The sequence below is a fragment of the Danio aesculapii genome, chromosome 17 (genome assembly GCF_903798145.1).
Source record: "Danio aesculapii chromosome 17, fDanAes4.1, whole genome shotgun sequence".
In the NCBI taxonomy this organism is placed as follows: domain Eukaryota; kingdom Metazoa; phylum Chordata; class Actinopteri; order Cypriniformes; family Danionidae; genus Danio; species Danio aesculapii.
Window position 1 is genome coordinate 34,377,948 of NC_079451.1, and position 21,377 is coordinate 34,399,324.

General features: G+C 34.2%; 1 long non-coding RNA gene across 1 annotated transcript in view; it reads right to left on the reverse strand.

Annotated features, from left to right (window-relative positions):
* Positions 1-17,012: 17,012 nt before the first annotated feature.
* LOC130244396 (uncharacterized) overlaps positions 17,013-21,377 on the reverse strand; it is a 161,925-nt gene continuing 157,560 nt past the window's right edge. Inside the window, exon 4 of the long non-coding RNA XR_008839232.1 lies at positions 17,013-17,116. This is a non-coding gene — a long non-coding RNA (uncharacterized LOC130244396). The remainder of the gene's footprint in view (positions 17,117-21,377) is intronic.

A 21,377-nucleotide genomic window follows, 5' to 3' on the forward strand; every position in this document is an offset into this window, starting at 1 on the left:
CACTGGAGACCCATACAAAGTTCCTGTCTCGGTATTCATGAAACTTTAATTGCAAAAAAACAAGCAGAGCCCAGTCACCCTGTTTTTGATCAAACTCAAGTATACACAACACATTACACTGTGTCCAAATATTAAAAATAAGAAATAAATCTTATAAACTACACATTTCCAGCAGGAAGCCAATGTTTTACAGAGAGTAAACGAACAGTGCTAAAGGTTTAGGTTTTATGTTTGACAGGCATTTTGTTTTGTGTTGGTTTAGCATGAAAATTAATGCATATTGAGACACAGGGCCCTATAAAAGGCGCAAGATGTGTTTTGCGCGATTTGTTGCTATTTTCAGACCAGCGCAACCCTAATTTTCACGTTTTGCACCACACTGATTAAATAGCACATCCATTTGCGCCACTTTGTGGACTTATGGGTGTGCGGTCTATAAAGGAGGTGTGTTAAGGCGCATTGTTGGTGTTGGTGTTGCTATTTTAAGAAACTGAAATGGACCACGCAATTAAACAACCAACTAAAAACTGGTCTAAAGTCCAGCGCAGAGAGCGTTAGTTATGCACCTATGCAGTAACGCTTAATACACACAGGATGTACAGCAATACACAATTATCTTTACTTATGAACATTACATACATTAAAATGTCACAAAAATGATTTTTTTCTACATCAATATAAAAAACACAACCTCCAAGTCTTCATCTCAGGGTTTTTGTTTTTTTTTTATTCCTGACAATTAGCAATTTTATTATAATGTTATTATTATTAGCAGTATTACTTATTATTTGCATATTTATATTTGTTTTAATAAAAACAACTTCAGATTTGTCCACATGTCGGGTTTTGGAGATGTATGCATCACCATATGGGGCATAAGAATAGGATGTGTGTTTGGATAGAACTCAGTTTTTTGAGCACACCGTTATTATTGTTAATTTATTCGTTTGCTGGAAATGAATTTAGAAATAGTGAACTGTGATTTATAGTGTACTGAATAGTGAACTGAATTTAGAAATAGTTTTGAAACAAATGTTTGCGCTTAACAAACAAAATTAAATATGCAGGGTAATGGATGTCTTCAGTGGAGTGCGTACTACACCGTTTTCTTATCCACAAAAGTAAAGGAGTAATGAGTAAAGAGAAAGTAAAGAGGTCAAAAGGTCATTCTTTATCCTCACGCTGCAGATGGTTTGTTTACCTGTTTTCTCGCTAGTGAAGTGTTCAGTTTATCCACTTACAAAGTCTCTCACTTAAATAGCAAATGCGCCATGGCGCGACGCAACTAACTCTTAAAGGGAATGGGAGATGAGACTCATAGCTTAAAACACACCCATAACTCATTAACACAATAAACACAACCCTCTTAGACCAGGCGCCGGGGCACAGAGCCAATTATTCCATCCTTAAAATAGCTAAATTTGATTCGGGTATGCCCTTAATGATTTTGCGCCATGCGCTTTAGACTTTGTGCCTAGATCATTAAAATAGAGCCCACAGACTTTAAAATGTAAAGATGGCTATATGCCTAAATATATGCAAGAGTGAAAAGGTCAATCACAAGTTAGTAATCATAAACACTTAACACAAACTATTGATGCACATATTACATATTGAAATTACATTAATTTACGTTTGAGGCACATTTTATATCACCTAAACAAAAAAACAAGGACAGAATTCTATTATATATTATGTAAAAAATAAAGATAAAAATGTACTTTTAATAAAAAAAGAAGTGTTGATAAAACTATTTGGAAAAAACAGCCATTTTTTGTCATCTCATATTCTAATAGTAAAGGTGATGCAGGTCTTCTGGTAATAAGTGTGTGAGGCAGTGCTGCCTCTAATGCTCCATTAGTGGATGAATTGCAGTCGTTTGTGTAAAGCACAGGGCTTTGATCTCTTGCTCTTAATTTAACCAAACCGGTTATTAATCTTCTAAGCCTTGATATAAAAAGTCTCAGCAGTGGTTTAACACATTGGACTAATACAATGTCACATTCCTTGAATGTAAATACAGGCTTCTGTGTCACTACTCAACCTCACCCGTTTGTGTTTTGATATTTTGTTATAGAAAAGGCAACTTTGAAGTAATTGTTTTAAGATTTTAATGAAAGATGCTTTTCTAAAATAAAGGTGTTTTGGGCCATTATAATGTAATACTTTTACTTTATAAACAATTTTTTGGCATACTTTCATCTTCATCCAATAGGTAGAGTAGAGTCCTTGAGGTGGTTTTATTCATATGCTAATCAAAGCTAGTCACATGTGGGGGCAGCCCATTTCACATCCGCATAGAGTGGTCTGTTTTCTGCAGTTTTTTTCACAGGTGAGCAAGAACTTCCAAACCTGTGAACGGCCGAAAATTTCCAGTGATATGAGATGTTTTCAGACATTCACAGGGACGAAAATCTAGGTTGTCTAGGTCATGCATGTGTTTGCTTAAAAACAATTTTCGGCATACTTTTACCAGATAATTCTCTTAGTTCTTCAGTTTTATTCTAAATTGTCGCACATTTTCAACACAAGGGTCGTTTACATCACCTCATTTTTTCACAAAATTTTGTGATGAAAACTGGCATTTCGTGTTTCTGTAACAAAAGAGAAAATGGAGATATTATAAATATATATTTTTTAAAACTGCATAATTGTTGTGTAATATGTATAATGTCATTTATATTAAAATGTTAAATATTCAGTAGTGTAAGGCTACGTCTACACTAATCTGGATACATTTGAAAATGGCATTTTCGTCTAAAAACGCTCCATGTCCACACAATTGATTTAAATTATTTCCATCATCCACACTAAAATGAGTGAAAATGCTTTCGTTCAGTACTGCGCATGTGCACAGACGTAACACGCTTTGACCTGCATCATTTTTGCCTGCCATTTATTTACTATCCATCTCTTTGACATGCCACGGCAAAATGTCGCAACTGTCGTCTGCTTCGGCCACCGAACAGTAGCTCCCAGTAAACATTCCGTGTCCACTGAAGAGAAGCAACATGGAGCATGTACATACTGACATTAATCTTTAATAAAGCTGTCAAAACGGACAACATTCAAAACATCTGCTTTACAAAGTCGTCCACTTTGAATTGGTCACATGACTAAAATGCATCATCATTTTCAAAAGCCTCCGTTTTCACAGTCCACACTGCAACACGAAAACAACATTTTCAAATGGATTCACTTTGATACGTTTTTTTCTATAAAACGCCATCTCAATGTGGACCAAAGGTCAAAACGGTGAAAAAAAAATACGTTTTTAAATGATAATATATTACCATAAGCATAGCATAAGTGTAATTTACACTGATATTTTATAATTTTTTTTATTTGTTTGTTGCGTTTTATAAATATGGTAAAATATGTTGCTAACATTGTTAGCATGTCCTAGGCTACCTGACAAGTTTTGGTACAGACAGACAGATAGCTAGACAAAAGGTCTTGAACTGGGTGGATGTAGAATAAATGCCCGGTGAGAATTCATGTTTGAAAGTTCTGGCACCTTCAATGAACAAAGTATTTTTCAATCATTTTCTCTAATCATCGGCTTAGTCCCTTTATTAATCTGGGGTCACCACAGTGGAAACACCCATACACTCTTATTTTCACACATACGCTATGGACAATTTAGCTTTCCCAATTCATCTATAGCACCTGTCTTTGGACTTGTGGGGGAAACCTTAGCACCAGGAGGAAACCCACGTTAACACAGGGAAAACGTGCAAACTCCACACAGAAATGCCAACTGACCAAGCCGAGGCTCGAACCAGTGATCTTCTTGTTGTGAGGTGACAGCGCTAGCCACCGTGCCACCATAGTATTTTTGATGGTTTTGAAAAATCATACATCAAAAACAAAACAATAACAAGCTTAAATGGTAAATCAGTAAGAGTCAAGGCCAAAACAAAAAGAAAACCGTAATCAGCGCAGCTAAAACATCTTGAAATAAACTAGAATTCTTCTAACACACAAGGGCAAGTAGTTAAAGATGCACCCAAAAATAAAACAGACGAAAAAATAAAAGTCGTATGAAAGTTGCAAAAACAATTGGTGATAGCACAGTGTTTAGTAATCCTACTTGTTTTTGCGCCGTTAAGTTAAGAATATCTGCCACCTCCATGAGTGGAGGCTCTGAGGAGCAGAAGACCCTGCAGGTCCAAATGAACTGTTTTAGTCAGAGAGCGAGAGCAAGAGAGAGAGAGCGAGAGAGAGAGGCAGTGTATTCCTGGCTCTGTGCTCTGTGTGAGGTGTTAACCAAGTGAGAAGCGCGGGGACTCGCTGGGCGCCTGGCCCGCCTCCACGCACACCCACCACTTCATATCTTCATCTGATGTGTCAATCCCCAGACTGGCCTGGCAGGAGAGAGTGAGGAAAGGGTCACTAGAGATCACAGATGCCACCCTGTTCCTCTCTCTCCCTCTCCCATTTATTTTCTCTCCAAGTTTAAGAAGGATCAGGCGCAGTCGAAAAACAAGCACGCTCAGAAAAATCTGACTCGACTGAGTAAGTGAGTGGGAGTGCAGGTGTAGGGTGGGATGTTAAAGAAGTTGCTTTTTTTTAGCACAGGTACAGTAGAATAGTAAAACTGATGTCTATACAGTTAAAGTCTAAATTATTAGCCCCTCAGTGATTTTTTTTCTTTTTCAAATATTTCCTAAATGATGTTTAACAAAGTAGGGATGCACTGATACAGATTTTTTGGCCGATATCGATAACTCTTACTATTTGGAGGCCAATAACCGATATAATTTAGCCGATAAATATAAATATTTCAAAGTGTTATATTTTTATACAGTGAACAACTGATTTTATTTAAAAAAAACTGACCTTATGAGCTGAATAGCCTATACTCAAAGCAAAAAAGCAATAAGTTCAAGGTGATTATATATAAATAAAAAAAAATTGATTTAATTAACAAAACAAGTAGTTAATATATTTTAAATAAAATGAAAATGAAAGAACCAAGAACTGAAACCAGCTCGAATTGAATAAAACGTGTTACAGTAACGTACACATATACAAACATGTGATGTTCGAAAAAGCGTTTTGAGAGGTGTTTTGACAGTTCAGAGCCACCATACAAACGAAAAAGCTAAATACAGATAGTATTACTTTAGAAACTGCGGCATAAATTCATCCCATTGGGCGTTTTAGATTTTTTTGAACACATGTAGGTGCTGCTTAACAATCAGACAACACTGAACATGTTCATTCTTCCTGTCAATTGCAGGAAAAATGATCGATGAAAGGTTTATGATAAACCGCTGTGAGTTTCACCTGTTTCACACCGCAAGCGCAAGCAGTGCGTGAGCAGCGCGTATGGAGAGCAGAAGCAGCATGCAGGCGTTTGCCTTTCACACCGACTGCATCTGCAGCGCGCAGCTCCGGCAGCTGTTGCACAGATCAATCTATATCTGTCTATTCTATCTAGTTACCTATCTATCTATAAATACACTTTCTTTTTTTACTTTTCATCTGCACCAAGGCCCGCGGCAACTTCCTTCTATGCTGTTTCCTTAACCTGCAAGTCTTTATTTTACAAATTATAAAGATTATGAAGAACTGTCTGCTTCTCTCGCTCTGAGAAGTGTCATTCATGTATTTTTAAGGTGCACTCGGTCAGGAGGTAATCACCTGTGATATCATGACATTTTGTTTTTGATGGTCAGGATGATGTACGTCTGTAGTTATAATAATATTCATAAAATATAGTTATAATGATATTTATACATGATCAAATTAGTGTGCAACTTCCTAAGAAAAACTAATACTAAAATTGCTTTAAATTTGGTTTCGTAGTTCAGGCCCAAAAAAAGATTAGTTGCTGTTTTTAATCGTTTTAGTTCATTTGATTGAATATATAAAAATCTGTGGATATTATCGATGCCTTTATTGGGTAAAATTGCTACTTTTTACAGTCGTTCAAAGTGTTTTGGTCATTATCAATGCACTGTCACTTTAATTGAGCGTGAGCAGCGTGGCAAAATTAGACCCAGCACCGAAACTATCGCGGCACTGCTGCTTCACCGATGCTCACGCGCTGTTTCTGCATGCAGTATGAAAGCTCTAATCTGTTAGCATGGACACCCCAAAAAAAAAAAAAAAAATGCGCTGCTCACGCTTGCGGTGTGAAACAGGCGTTTGAAACTGTAACTGCAGGCGCTGCGTGAATCGCGCACATGAAGCGAAGTCAGATTTGACCACAGAGTCCGATTTTATTACAACACCTGAGCACTGAGCACAGATGACTTTATGACAAACACAGTGCATAACATAAAGACCAAAAGTGGTGGACGGTTGAGAACCCCTATGTTGTATTCAGTGACTGGCTCGTCTCCCCTGCTGCTGTTTGGAGTGCTGTGAAGGCTCTGTCAGCTCACTATGTGTGTACGCATGGTAATAGCCATCATGTGCGCTCGTTATATTCATTATAAATATTTATTTATACAGGGACAATGTACAACATGACATGTTGTGCCAGAGTTATCTATAAAGCTAATTTACATCTGTAGTCCCTGGGCAGGAAGTTGTAACAAATTTAACAGTAAAAAAATATACATTATACACTTAAAATACAATACATACAATACATCATTGTCAGTAAAATGAAATCAAATCAGGTTGCATACTTGATTTTGTTTAGGCCAAATTTTAAGAACAGTTTTAAAATGATTAAAAGTGGTAGTCTCACTGATATGCACTGGTATTTTATTCCATCTTTCTGCTGCTCAGACTGAAAAAACTGATGGTCCAAAAGCAGTTCTCTTAAGTTCAACTGAACAATCACCTCTAACCGATGACCTAGTCTGTCTTATATTGTCCTTGCAGACAATCACACATTGTTTGAGGAGTGGTGGTGCAATTTATGTTGTGCAATACAGTTAAATTGATGCTAGTTCCTTGGTTTATTTAGCTAAGATATTTACAGTTTGTTTATAGATAATATACAATGGTTTTAATGTTGTAATGTTCGTGTGGGACCAGCTTGTGGCACAATAAGATAAATGAGGGAAAATCATTGTATTCATAAAAAGTTTAGCAGCAGCCATAAGTAACTGATGCCTAATGTTTCTATAAATTCTCAGGCTTGCTCATATCTGTAATGATAGGGAATATAGTTACTTACTGAGTTATTAATGCACAGCAATACCACACAAAAAAAGGACGGACTTTCAAGGAATAAATAATGTGGGGAAAGCTCCTTTGGTGTACTGGACAAGTCTGAAAAGGTTCGACCCATGCATGTGCGAGGCAGGCAGTTCTGTACGTAAAAATTACGTAAAGATAGCCAATAGCTTCAAGATAATTCAAGGCAGCCTAATTTTGATATCAAACTGATAACGATAACATTTAAAATAGCAATTATCGGCCGATAACGATTTGGCCACCGATATATCGTGCATCCCTATAAGAGAGCAAATGATTTTTCACAGTATTTCCTATAATATTTTTTTCTTCTGGAGAAAGTCTTATTTATTTTAGCTAGAATAAAAGTAGTTTAGATGTTTTTTAAAAACATTTTAAGGTCAATATTATTAATGCCTTTAAGCACTATTCTCTTTCAATTGTCTACAGAACAAACCATGGTTATACATTGACTTGCCTAATTACCCTAACTAGCTTAATTACCCTAATTAAGCCTTTAAATGTCACTTTAAGCTGAATACTAGTATCTTGAAAAAAATTAAGTACTGTCATCATGGCAAAGATAAAAGAAATCAGTTATTATAAACTAGTAATTAAAAATACTATGTTTAGAAATGTGTTGGAAAATAATCTACTTATTAAAAAGAAATTGGGGAAAAATATACAGGGGACTTAATAATTGAGGAGGGCTAATAATTCTGACTTCAACTGTATTAAAACTGTTGTGTTTTTTTTTCTTCACAGTTTCAAGGTTTGGGGGTCAGGTGAGCTTCCACAGACTCGAGAAGCAAGCGGCAGTTTTACACTCTGCCAATACAATAACTTCCATTATGATACCAGTTTCAAGAAAATATATAAATAAAATAATTCAACAGGGAGAGAAAAAAAATCTTCCAACTAGCAGTTGAACAAATGCGAGCGCTAAGTACCAAGACATCTCTCTGTCCTTTAAAGCAATGATATGAATAATAACAGTAATGATGTCTAACGTGGGAGGAGATGGTTAGCACAGTCGAGGAAAATAATGAGTTTTAATGCCAATGCTAATGGGCAAAAAATAGATCCCCTTCTTTCAAAGGAAGAGGAGCGTTTAAGAGCTCTCATTCAGCGCTACCCTTGTGATAATAGCCACACTACCACATGTCTCTTGTCCTTAAGAAAAAAAAAAGAAGAAGAAAAAATATATATATATATATATTTATACTTGTTAGACTTCTTAAAGCGCTTTGCATGTTTTGAATTTGGGGATGCTGTCATTCTGGTACCACCATCTGTTTGGCTCATTACGGGACAAATCAATACAAAATATTTGAAATTGTCATAATTTTAGGAAACCTCCGCCACCTGTGCAGGCGCTGAAGTTTGCTGTGTTGTTTTCTCACTGTACTTTCCCCTTTGTGCAACTCCGCCATGTTCTGTCATTTTTGCATTTAAATAGATTAGCATAATTGCTTTTCTATGTACAAGAGTAGAGAGAGAAAAGAGAAAGAAAGAAAGAAAGAAAGAAAGAAAGCAAGAAAGAAAGAAAGAAAGAAAAAAAGAAAGAAAAAAATTGATATTAATGTTGATTTCACTTTGATTTGATTATCTACATTGTAAAGACAACATAAATTAACAGCTTGTGTATTTTGATTGCAGGCGGCACGGTGGCGCAGTGGTTAGCACTGTCTCCTCACAGCAAGAAGGCTGCTGGTTTGAGTCCTGGCTGGGCCAGTTGGCATTTCTGTGTGAAGTTTGCATGTTCTCCCCGTGTTCACGTGGGTTTCCCCCGGGTGCTCCTGTTTCCCACATGGTTCAAAGACATGCGATCGGGGAATAGGATGTACTAAATTGACCGTAGAGTATGAGTGTGTGTTTATGTGAATGTGAGAGTGTATGGATGTTTTCCAGTACTGATTTGCGGCTGAAGGGGCATCATATGCTGAAATAGTTGCCAGTTCATTCCGCAGTGGTAACCTCTGATAAATCAAAGACTACGCCGAAAGAAAATGAACAAATGATTATATTTTGATTAACAGGTTTTCTCCTTATTTACAGTTATGAATTGCATAATGAGAGCTTTATCTTATGTTAAAGCTTTAGCTTTTTGTAAAATTTTTTATTTTAAAAAAGCAACAATGGGAATTTTAATAACATTTAGTAGCTTGAAATAATATATTGCACATGAAATAATATACATTGAAATGCGTAAATAAAATAAGAGAGTACTGGCAGTTTATTACCAGGTTTTGTACAGTATTTTTTTAACAGTAATTGAAACACCAATCACAAAAATATCTAAAATAATACTTCAAACTATTAAAGTCACTTTTTTCAAACATTAAAACAGCAAGCATAAAAAACACAACAAAAAACATAAGTCACGAAATACATTAAGCTGCTAATTCATGGACATTTTTACAGTGAATCTATGGTAAGACTAGTACGGAAGTTTACAGTAGAGTTCATAGTTTGTAGAAACTTATGGAATAGTTATGGAATAGTATTAAGGGACCAAGCACGATAAAGTATTAACATGTGCTTTATAAGTACACTTTAAAACTCAACAGTCAAATTTATTAAATGAAATGAGTGTAGTTAACACAAAACTGACTGAAAGTTAATTCTACTCATTTGAAAAGAAATGTGAAAAAAAAAAAGGAAAATGTACTGGCAATTTACTACCAGGTTTTGTACAGTATTTTTTATTTTTTAACAGTAATTGTAACACCAATCCCGAAAATATCGAAAATAATACTTCAAACTGTTAAAGTCACTTTTTTCAAACTTTAAAACAGCAAGCATAAAAAATAAAACAAAAAACATAAGTCACAAAATACATTAAGCTGCTAATTTATGGACATTTTTACAGTGTGTCTTTGTTAAGACTAGTATGGAAGTTTATAGTAGATTTCATAGTTTGTAGTAACTTTAGTTATGGAATAGTAATAAGGGAACAAGCACAATAAAGTATTAACATGCTTTATAAGTAATCTGTAGACCAGGGGTGCCCAAACTTGGACCTGGAAGGCCGGTGTCCTACATATTTTAGTTCCAACCCCAATTAAACACACCTGAACCAGCCAATCAAGCTCTTTCTAGGTAAACTAAGTAAGTTGGAGCTATGCAGGACACCAGCCCTCCAGAACTGGGTTTGGACACCCCTGCTGTAGACTAATCAGCAAAAAAACTGTCTGTCTGCACTGTAAAAAAATATCTGTAAATTAGCATATTTTGTGATTTATGTTTTTGTTTGAATTTTTTTCCATTTATTTATGCTTTTAAATTGCATTATGGGATCTTGATCTTGAACTTTTAACCCTGAAAAGTTCGAAAAAGTGCCTTTTATTAAGACTTTATTTATTAATTTAATTTAATTTAATTTAATTTAATTTAATTTAATTTAATTTAATTTAATTTTATTTTATTTTATTTTATTTTATTTTATTTTATTTTATTTTATTACTATGTAGAGGTACACAAATGACATTGAATCACATACAAATGGAGAGAGAAAAACTAAGAACACTTTAATAGTTTAAAGTGATATATTATCTGTTATCTGTATGTTATTGTAACACCATGCAATAAACTCCCGGTAAATTTACAGTTATTTTATTGAATTATTTCTCTCTATATTATATTTTATACATTATATTATTTCAATCTACAGAAGTCACTTTGCTAAACAATAGAATTTTTCTACATCAAAAGTTGACAAAGCATAAATCAACATGCCATAATGTAATTCACAACCGTAAATAAACGGAAAACATTTGTGAATCACAAAATACACAAACTGTTAATTAACAGATATTTTTTACAGCATGTCTGTCTGTCTGTCGGACTTGTCGACTGCTGACTGACCTTCATGATCTGGTCATCGAGGACATCTGTTAGTTGAGCTTTCAGAAGCTGATGGCTGGAACTTGAACTTGAATGCTGTTTGGTGCATGAAGCCCCTCTGGGAGGCTTGTATCAAACACAGTCTTCCTCCTCCATCCACTAAATGGCCTCCTCATATTCTTACTCTTTCGGAAATGCTTCCTCTTAAACACATTACCTAAGCCAGGTTTTATAAATTATAAATCAATTGAATAAATTAGCGTTCGCAAACAGAATCAATCAATTGTGAAATTGTATATTTCATTTTTCAAGTTCATTTTATTATAGAAAAATTGTTTCACTTAATAATTAGTTGGGGGGGGGGGGGGGGGGGGGGGGGGGTATTCAGCATAGCTATTTTCAAAATAATGTTTATTGTGAACAAAATCAGCATACTGTATAACAGCATACTGTCTTACAGCATATAAAATGTGTATACTGGATCCATTAGTTTATGATGAATCATGTGACACTGAAGACTGGAATAACGACTACTGAAGCTTAACTATCACATGATTAAATAAAGTACAATTTAAAAATATATTATGTGACTATGTAAAAAAAAAATTAGTCAAAAGTGTCATTTTTCGGAAATTGATATTTATGCATCATATTAAAGCTGAATAAATATGCTTTCCATTGATGCGTGTTGTTAGAATAGGACATACGAAAACCTGGAATATGAGGGATCTGATCAAGGTGTATACGCATACAATATAATTTTATTACTTTTTAAAATACAATTCAAACCAATAATATTACACAATCTTATTCTACTGTAGTTCCAACACAATCTCATCGCAATTCATAACTTTTTGAATTAGTGGCTAATTGTTATGAATTCGTACGATCTAATTCGTACAATTTAGTACAATTTGCTCATCCCCCAATGACGGTTGGGGTTAGGGGTGGGGTTAGGTGCCACGCCTCCTTTTTAAAATCGTACATTTTCATACGACTGAACTCGTACGAATTCGTACGAATTAGCCACTAAACTGACAAAACGTAAAATACTTTCGTTTCCTCGTGAGATCAGACTGGTAGTTCTGATAAGATAAATTCATTGTAGGTTGAAAGAAAAACCCTCAAAGACTACAAAATGAGTAAATGCATGTAGAAACAATAGTAACACTTTACAATAATGATGTATTAATGTTAAAAAAAATTGTCTATTAACATGAAAAAAACAAAGAACAATTAATTTATTAGAGAATTTGTTCATGTTGGATAAGATTAGTTAATGAAAATGCAGTTCATTTTTTATAATGATTTTTTCAGGGTTTTCACCTTTAATGGATAGGACAGTAGAAAGTATTGACAGGACAGCGTGGAGAGCAAAAAGAGGGGAAGGATCGGCATATAACCTCGAGGTGGGAATCGAACTCGCTTCACCATGAACACCGGAGTGCATGTGCTGACGCACTAACTACATTGTTAGTTTATGTAAACTCATGATGCATTACCTATAGGTAACAAACAAACAAACTTATATGTTATTAATAAAATTTGATTAATAAATGCTGTACAAGTATTGTAAAGTGTGACCAAAACAATAATATTGAATTATATTAGTTGCGATATATACTTATTAGTGTGGCACATTGTTATACTGTTATATTGTTGGCATATTGTTAAACATTTTTGCATCTGACTTTACTGCATATGCATTTGTGGTAGTTTCCCTTTCAAAAACAGTGAAGAGAATTTTAGTAGTTTAATAGTTTGTGATTCAAGCAAGTTTGCTGGTATTTCTAAAAAAGAAAAAAAAAAAACTTTTTAGAGCATATCTTAACTAATTGTGTCCCTCTGTTGTAAGTAAATCACTTACTCTTCATTTTCATTGACCCTGCTTCTTCACAAACCTAATTTGTGCTGCTAAAAGTTGAGTTTGGGAAGTTTAATGCCAACATAGACTAAAGTAAATGCCAAAAGCGCAGTTTGAAGGTCAGCTCAAGTTAAATGACGGTGCACAGATGTCTTTGGAAATGGAAAGTGTGGTGTTGAAAACAGCACAACAGCTATTTGTCCTTCTTCACCTCATTGCTGAAGGTGTTTTCTACAGATCTCCTTCCTCAACGTCCCCCATGTGCTGTCAGCCTCCCTTCTGTGTAGCACACTGTATGCTAATCGCATTCAGGTCATTATTTCATTACAAACAAGCTTTAAATGTACAGCATCGGTGCCCAGTGCCACCTATTAACCTTCAATATGTTTGAAAATGAGGTATTATGGGATTGTGGTCCCCCCCCAGTGTGCTCATTATAGTTCATCATCCAGTTTAGAGTCCATCACTTCACTTCAGTGCACTGCTTATGCATCTAGTCGAAGTCTAGGGTACAAAATAAGAAGCTTTTTTGCACATCTTATTGTTTTGTTAAATATTTAGCATATAGAGTCAGTGTAATTGGAAGTGTTTTTCTTCTCTGTCCTAAAACTGACAATAAACTTTCCATTTTAAGGGTCTCAATTTGTCAAATGTCATAGATTAGCATCCCTTAAAACATACAATAATATTTTCAGAAATACATTGCTGTAGAATAAACATGGTGAGTGTTTTTTTCATGATAATTTTTTATGATTAATATATTTTGAAGAGCTACGGTGAAAGACATGGTTGCCAAATACACAAAGAGAGTGTGTATCTAGAAAGTAATTGCAAGAATAATGTGAACAAAATGAAAAAATGCGCAGTATGAAATTTAGCTTGTGTATCTGAAAATGAACTCAATGAAGCTGCAAAAAAGACAAAAGACAAGAAAATTATATTTAAATATTTACATTAACTCATGGCCATTTCAATTTGCAACATCTTGTTAATTCACAATTAACTGTGAAGCATAAAATCTAAAAATTCTTGGTAAAAGAATGGTAAATTATGAGCTAACAAAGTCTTTCAAAAATGTTTCCTGAACAAGTTGATTTTAATTAGCCCTTCATTGTAAAAATTTATTTCTCAAAGTAAAAATATTCCACATATTGAGAAATGTAATTAATATTAAGTCAATATAAAAAAAAAATGTGGAATGACTATGGAACAAAATAAGATGCTTTTTTTCATTATATACTCGTCCTTCTAATTAGACCGGAACGCCATCTGACATCACAAATGCTCTTTTCTGATACTTTTGTTCCAAGAAATCTTAGATTATCATTTAAATTTTTAAATCTGCATTTTTCATATTGATAGCATAATTTTTTTATTTTAATATCAGTGTTTTTTCCCATGACACACAAGGTTTACCTTCCAACAAAACAATGACCCTAAGTACACAGCTAAAATGACGAAGGAGTGACTGTTCTTGAATGGCCTAGCCAGAACCCTGACTTAAACCCAATTGAGCATCTCTGGAGGGACCTAAAAATAACTGTCTAACAACATTTACCATCTAAGCTGACAGAAATGGAGAAGATCTGCAAGGAGGAATGGCAGAGGATCCCCAAATCCTGGTGTGAAAAACTTGTTGCATATTTCCCAAAAAGACTCATGACTGTATTAGGTCAAAAGGGTGCTTCTACTAAATACTAAGCAAAGGGTCTGAAAACTTAGGACCATGTGATATTGCTGTTTTTCTTTTTTAATCTGCAAAAAAAACTGTTTTTCTGTCAATATGGGGTGTTGTGTACACATTAATGAGGAAAATATGAACCTAAATGATTTAAGCATATTGCTGCAATAAGAGTGAAAATGTAAGAGGGTATGAATACTTTCTGTATCCACTGTACTTATTAGTGTGCACATTGTTATACATAAGGACAGATTTACTAAAATGTTTGCATCTGATTTTACTGCATATGCATTTGTAGTTGTTCACCTTTCAAAATTTATTTTAATTAGCCCTTTATTGTAAAAATTAATTTCTCAAAGAAAAAATATTTCACATATTGAGAGGTGTAACTAATTTTAAGTCAATATAAAAATAATAAAAAAAATATGTGCAGTGACAATGAGACGAAATATGATGATTTTTTTTATTATATACTCGCCCTTCTAATTAGACCGGAACGCCATCTGACATCACAATTATTCTTTTCTGATACTTTTGTTCCAAGAAATCCTAGATCATCATTTACATTTTTAAATCTGCATTTTTCATATAGATTGCATCATTTTCTAGATTTAATATCAGTGTTATTTCCCATGACACACAAGGTTTACCTTCCAACAAGACAATGACACTAAGCACACAGCTAAAATGATGAAGGAGTGACTGTTCTTGAATGGCCCAGCCAGAGCCCTGACTTAAAATAACTGTCTACCAACATTTACCATCCAACCTGACAGAAATGGAGAAGAAATGGAGAAGATTTGCAAGGAGGAATGGCAGAGGATCCCCAAATCCTGGTGTAAAAATCTTGTTGCATCTTTCCCAAAAAGACTCATGACTGTATTAGATCAAAAGGGTGCTTCTACTGAATACTAAGCAAAGGGTCAGAATACTTAGGACCATAGGACTATGATATTTCAGTTTTTAATTTTTTTATTTGAGGTGTTGTGTATACATTAATGAGGGAAAAAATGAACTTAAATGAAGCAAATGGCTGCAAAAAAAGTTAAACATTTAAGAGGGTCTGAATACTTTCCGTATACACTGTACTTATTAATGTGCACATTGCTATACATAAGGACAGATTTACTAAAATGTTTGCATTTGACTTTACTGTATATGAATTAGTAGTTGTTCACCTTTCAAAATGTATTTTAATTAGCCCTTCATTGTAAAAAAAATATTAATTTCTCAAAGTAAAAATATTCCACATATCGTAAAATGTAATTGATTTTAAGTCAATATAAATAAATAAAACATTTGTGCAGTGACAATGAGACGAAATATGATTACACACTCGCCCTTCTGATTAATATTTCAGTTAAAACAAACCGAAAGGTCAGAGACCGGCAAGCCATCTGACATCACAAAGGCTCTCACTTTTCTGATACTTTTGTTCCAAGAAATCCTAGATCATCATTTACATTTTTAAATCTGCATTTTTCATATAGATTGCGTCATTTTCTAATTTTAATATCAGTGTTATTTCCCATGACACCTTTTGTCTTATTATACATTATGAATTTCTCTCTCTCCCTCCGCTCTAATCCCTGTGCCTACACCGTGCTTATGAGCTGAAATATTTTATCAGGTGGAGGCCGCAGTCAAAGTTATCATTTTAATCTTATTTCAATAAAAAAAATAATCTCTCTTCTCCTGGGTTTGACAGCAGCTAATGGTTTTTGGTTATCGTAAAGGAAACTTTGAAGACTGTGACTGGGGGAGAAGGAAAAAAAAGCAAAGCAAAGTGTGTTGTATATTTTTCCAAAGCCTATTCATAAAACATGAGTCAGAAAGGATACAGGTAGGATATTTGGTGTAAACCTCAGTCACATGAGCATGAGTCTGTAAAGTCATTCCCAAAAACCAACAGGCTGAGTATCACAAAGCCATGATCCACTTGGCAGCAGTAACATATATAACAACAAAAAGCCACACCAACAACCATTCAGTATATAAAGTGATGCAAAACGTCTCACAAAACTAATGCACTGCAATGTTTCTGAGATGGCATTTCAGAAAATAACCTGTTGTTCACAGATGGAGATTGGCTGACTGAGCCCAAGTCTGATTCAAAAATAAGAGCATTTCACGAATCGTTTTGAATGACTCACTAAAATTAACCTGTTCATTTAAGTCCTTTATTTGTGAAATGGACAACACTGCTCACACTGTGTTTATTGCTATAGTGTAGGCTATAATGCAGGAATTATCTTTAATCAGATGATAACTACATTCCTTATGAGTGTATGCAAAGCTTTCTAATGATCACCAATTCAATATATACAGAAATAAATCAACATAGGTTTATTGGGAAAATGTGCCCAGGGATTCATTTCTGAGAACAGAGAAATATGTCCCTTGTGGTAAATAATGGCTGCATTTTGTGTATAAGACAAACACTATGCGGCGGGTATCGCTTACCTGCATATTGATGGCTTTTCTGGCGTGACTGGTATGCTTTGTACTGAATGTCGCCACACTTGGGAGGTGGAGTGGACCAGGGTTTGAGTCTGGCGAAGGACGGTTCCAGAAACCAGGTAAAACTAAACCAAAAAAACAAAACAAACAAACAAACTTGATACAGTTGTAAAAGCATGTGACTTTTCTCTTCTACTTTGCTTTTGAAAACATCATCGGTTGGGTTTATGCAAGAGAGTGAATGGGTCAGTCGATATCAAGCTGATATATTATGCACAACGACAAGCTGAGAAATGTATTATTTCATTATTAATGATTTACTAGAAGATAGCAAGTATGAGAAAATGTGCCTGTAACCTATTTCAGATTGTCAAAAATGTACATGGTGGCCTCCAGTTGATTTGTAAAAGCAATAAACTCCAAGAAAATATAGTCCAGGGTACATATTTGTCAGTTCTCAAAAATGTAGCAACGGCCACATATTTCCATTGAGCATGGGGTTATAGTCACATGTTTTATTTTTTTACAGTCACTCTAGAGCTCTGATTATTATTAGAAAGACTGACTTAAGTCTCACAAACCAAATATGCACATTACAGCAGTTGTTGACAGTTCAACTTGAATCAGACATATATCAGAAAATGATTCACATTTCAGTGAATTCACAGAATGAGTGAATCTGATTCCAACTCTTAAATCAAGTAATCTCATTATTTTGTCTGACTGAATTATTACCATGTTCATTTCACTGATTTATTAAACTATTTGTGCAACAGACATAATGAGCATGATATTGGAAAAAAACGTATATTGCAATATTTAGTTTTTCTGTGATATAGATTGCTATATGAATATAATTTCACAAAACTCTATTTGGAAAGAATTCATAATTTTACATTGATTGGTATGATTTTGTAGGGGAGTACATCTGCATAAAATATCAAAAAATTATAAAAAATAATTCTAGTGAAGAACAGTTCCAAAAAGCGGTAGGACAAAAACAGAATCCATAAAATAAAATAGAGATAATAGTGTAAGAACGTCGTAAAATCTGAAAACGTGTTAAAAATCAGGCGAGGGCTTTTCTTTTTCTAAATTGCTTTTTAAAATTGTTAGTTGGGTTTAGGGAAGTTGGTGGGTGGGTCAATGAATACAATTGGTTGGGTTTAGGGAAGGAGGAGGGTGGGTCAGTCGATCGGTCAGTCGACAGCAGCCTCTGGTGGATTAACATGAGAACAACAAGTGCGAACGGCAGAGAAATTTGAGATCTCACAAAGCGTACACAGCGGCCTCTTGTGGATTCGCGAAAACAAAAACTGCAGAAAAACGTAGCTACTGGGACATATTTGATGCACTTCAGAAATGTATATAGAGGTAAATTTTCAGAATGAGCCCGAGTTGATTTATTTATGCTTGTATATTGGTCAAGTTATAAATTACTTCCAACTAGAGAACAGATTCCAGTCATCTGGTGAAACTGTATCCATATCGCAATATATAAATCACAGAATAACAAAATAGCAGCCCTAGTTACAACAATTATTAATACACAATAACCATATAATTTTATAGGTGCGTTTGTTTTGTTTTTTGTTTTTTATAGGTGTGTTATGTTGTTCTTTTGTCTTTCAATATATATTTTTTTCTCTTTTTGGAATATGTGTTTTCTGTTTATTATTAGCTGACTCGGTGCTTCATCATTCGGCAAAAATTCATATCTGCTGAACATAAGGGAGAGAAACAGTGGGGAATCAATCTTTTGTGCTTGGCCAGATAAACACAAGACACAATCAGAGGGAGGAAAAGAGACAGAAAGGAGAAGGCCTCATCCTGCCGGTGATGGATAGCTGGAGTAAAAGTGTCAGGATGGTATTATGTAAATTAAGGAGGCATCCGAGCATCGCCTTGATGATTATGGGAGAAGTGAATGATGTTTGCGCTCCCCAGGCACTTTGCTGTGCCTTGTTATTTTTTTTTTCTCTTTCTCTCTCTCCCTTGCAGCCACCCCGCGGATGCATTCGGCCTGACCCCCTGGACGGAGGGGAGGAGAATCTCCCGGGAACGCACTCCAAAAAATCGGAAAAGACATCTGTTTCATTTACTAAACAAATTATCTGCCAGGATTTCTCACCTAATGGGCACGGGGAATGGAGTGCAGACTCCGAACACACAAGCAGAGGGGCGGTGTGCGGATAATAATGCCTGCTCTCCTGACCTCATCCTGGCCTCGCGCCGCCTTCAACCCGCTGTTACGTCTACCACTGACAGCGATAGCCTGGAATTCCTAGATCATCTGTCTGGGATTTGAACACAGCATCCGAAAATGTCTAATCCAACGGGAATATCATCCTATTAGGACTATCGGTGCATTCATTTATGAAAAGCCAAACATTAGGATGACCTTTACTTTTAGTTTTCCAACTATTTGAAGCTTTGGTAACACTTTAGAATAACTGCACACTATTTATTAATATTTAGAAAATGGTTACTTCATTTGTAAAGCATTAACTCTACAATAATAGACATTAGTAAGCTAGCAGTTTATAAATACAGCTACAGATGCTGTATTCTAGACAACAAAAAAAAAAAGAACGAATACAGAAAATATAAATAATTTGAAGACATCAAAATGAAACTGTAGAACCGTATCAAATTAAAAAGAAATCTTTGCAATCTTATCTAAAAAAATTAAATGACTGTATGGTTTTTAAACATTGCTAAACACTTTATTTTGTACACAACACATTTTATGGAACAACAATATAATCATTTCAGCATTCAATTTTTTTGTAAGATGAGATTGAAAATGTTTATTTTTCATCTGAAATGGTTTTATTTTTGTATCTTGTTTTTTTTCTGTCATTCATTTATTTTTTATCTTTAGGATATATCTGCGCCTTAAATTGTCATTTATAAGGGATTTACAAAGCATAAATAATTCTTAATTTAGCTGATCTCACAGAACTGTAGGAATTTGGATGTTAATATAATGTAATGACAAACAGAGTAACTATTACTATATGCCTGAAAAATAAGATCTATAAATGTTCATTTGATTAGTTTATTAACAATTTACCAAAAAACCACCAATTACTCTGGAATATCTGGTTTGTAAATAACATAATACTTAATTTAGCTTAAACAAATGAATCATTAACAAAGTATGAAAATACAATTATTAAGTACATTATATACAGTTGAAGTCAGGATTGTTAGCCCCCCTGAATTATTAGCCCAGCTGTTTATTTTTTTCCCCAAATTCTGTTCAACAGAGAGAAGATGTATTCAACACAATTCTAAGCATAATAGTTTTAATAACTCATTTCTAATAACTGATTTATTTTAATCTTTGCTTAAAGTGATGTTGAAAAGCTTAACTAGGTTAATAAGGTTAACTAGGCAGGTTAGGGTAATTAGGCAAGTTATTGTATAATGATGGTTTGTTCTATAGACTATCGAAAAGAAAACATGGCTTAAAGGGGCTAATAATTTTGACCTTAAAATGCTTTTAAAAAAAATGTAAACTGCCAAAATAAAGAAGAAAAAAATTCTCAAGAAGAAAAAATATTATCAGACATACTGTGAAAAATTACTTGCTCTGTTAAACATCAATTGGGAAATATTTAAAAAAGAAAAGAAAAAAAATCAAAGGGGGCTAATAATTCTGACTTCAACTATGTACTTCTAAGTCAAGAATACAGCATTTGAAGCGGTAGCTATAAACTGCTTACTAATGTTTATTCATGTAGAGTTAAATGATGCCAAAATACTATGCCATTATTATAAATCATGCTTTCCTGTCAGTGTCACTTTCAACTTTACCCATTTCCATAACTCCACAATATAAAGCAGAACTTTTAATGCTTTAAAGTTGAGAAATATTGATAAAAACAGTACTATAATGCAAATAAATATTTATATGATCTCATATTTAACTGATAGCTTTATTTAACCACCCTACAAAGTTTGCTCTAAATACTGTATGACCTCATATTTTGCAATTTATTTTCTCATTCGCTATTAATAGTTCAAGCAATGGATAGGAGTGTCACAATAATCAATATATTGACTTGTCAGGCAATACTTGGAAAAGACCTCAATAATTTTTGCCTTTCAATATATATTTACAAATTCACAAATAACGTTAAAGCCATTTTACAATGACATAACCTAAGTTTATAATTGGACATTTACCTAATAGCACATTTAGTAGTATATACGCATGATAGGACATTTACCTTTTTAACATCAAATAACCTTATAAATGTAATTTGTATAGTGTTTGTTGTAAGTGTTTATGGCTACTTGCATTATTATGCTGTTATATATTAATAATATAATCAGTGGCATACGATGATCTCAAAATGACAATAATATCAACAACTT